The following is a 1,957-nucleotide window of genomic DNA, read 5'->3' on the forward strand; positions in this document are numbered from 1 at the left end:
CAGTCAGATCTGAAAAGACTAGTAATTGAAGCAGCATAGAACACAATTTATTGCCAAACAATTCCAGACACTAGGAAGAAACTAGAATTAATGTACTTCAAACATCAGACTCCATGTTCTTGGAAGCTGCTTTTATGCCTTGAAGTAACAACATTCATTTTGTTTTAACACACACACACACACACACACACACACACACACACACACACACCATAAATAAATAATAAAGTTAGTTGACTTGAAAAGATAGGGGAAGTTCCTGGAAATATGTCATCCCCTCGGGGTATCATTGTTTTAGTGTTGCTTTGTTTTGTTTTGTTGTACATGTATATATGATATTATTTAGTGCAGTAATTGCAAATATAATGAAAACTCTTTAGATGTCCACTTTACACTACCCTACTTAGTGTAAAGGACAGACAGTTTGACTCCAAATGTGAACATCAGCTCTTAGCTCTCAGCTCTGATGTGCTCAAAATAGTTTATATCCCTGTATAAACTGAAGCATCAGAAATAGAACCTCAATCCATTAAAACGTCAGAAGATCAAGTTCACAGTGAGGCAATGGCTAAATTTCCAAGTCCAGAGCCTACATAATTGTCAGTCTCAGGATTATTTAGGTGAGTTGATTTACTAACATGGCAGCCAACAAAACTTGTGTTCTTGGAGGTTGATTTATAAACTGAATTCATTGTGTTTCACAAACTGTAAGGAATATCTACTTAGAAACAAAATTTCGAAAAGGTATGTTTAAATATCATAAAAGTTTACAGAAGTCCTCAAATGCATTATTTTGTTAGGGGGTGGATGTTAAACCCATAGGCAAGATCTTCTTAAACACATTCTCACTGGAAGGACTAAAATGATGAAAATAGATTTTTATATTCTTTATAAATTTCATTTCTCATTTGAAATGAGAACTGACCACAACAGAAAAAGAAAAAAATATATAAGAAAGATATTTTAAAAGTACAACTGGCCACAACAGAAAAAAACTTTATTATGCTCTTAATTATTGTTACAATTTTTAGAATGAAATACTACTATCTATGACCCTCTGGGAATTCTAGTTTAGCAAACAAAGGTCAATGTATCACTACTTATAGATGTAATAATTCAATTCCAGTAAGCTGACATCGAAATTAATTTCTTTTTAATTTTTGGAAGCACTTAAAAAGGATGTATTTTAATTTTTACACGGTATCTTTGGATAAGAAGATATTCCAGGAGTTTTATGGACCAGGTACATGCATTGCTTAAAATAGCTGATTTGTATTTGAAAACTTTTTATGTTGGTCTCTTGCATAAAACAAAGCAGGTAGCCATTGCCTGTATAGTATGACTTGAACATTGTAGTTAAACTGTATATGAGTGGGATAACAAAAAGTTACCTATTAGGAGACATTTATCAGAGTTGTTAAAAAATTAAATTCTTTACTTAGCAAAGTCTTATTTGAAAATGAAACTTTGCACTGGTTTTTGGCAAGAAGTGGGTAAAAGAAATATGACTTTTTTTCTTTTCCTCTAATAGGGGTTTTTCTAGGGGCAATTTTGTGTATTTTGCCCTTGTAAATGAGTACATGTCCCAAGGCCCATGGAACAGGAGCACAAGCTTGGGAAGGTTGTAGGTTCAAAATGGGCATAAAACCAATGAAGGCCAATCAAAATCCTCCTTGGGCCAATCCAACCCAGCTTTCAGTAAAAGTGTTTTGTTTCTCTTGGGATTACCAGGCTGGCAGGATATACCATATTTTGCTATGGATAATGTGCTCCCGCGTACAATGTGCACCCATGTTTTCGGCCCAAACTTTCAGGGAAAACAACTTTCCTTTGATTTTTTTAATTCAAATTTTTATTTGTTTACATTTAGGTACTTATTTTTTGTATTTTAAAGGAATTTTAGCATTTAGTTTTTAACATATTATGGTATAAGACATTTTATGTAACCAGTAACAAA

The sequence above is a fragment of the Hipposideros armiger genome, unplaced genomic scaffold (assembly GCF_001890085.2).
Source record: "Hipposideros armiger isolate ML-2016 unplaced genomic scaffold, ASM189008v1 scaffold_325, whole genome shotgun sequence".
In the NCBI taxonomy this organism is placed as follows: domain Eukaryota; kingdom Metazoa; phylum Chordata; class Mammalia; order Chiroptera; family Hipposideridae; genus Hipposideros; species Hipposideros armiger.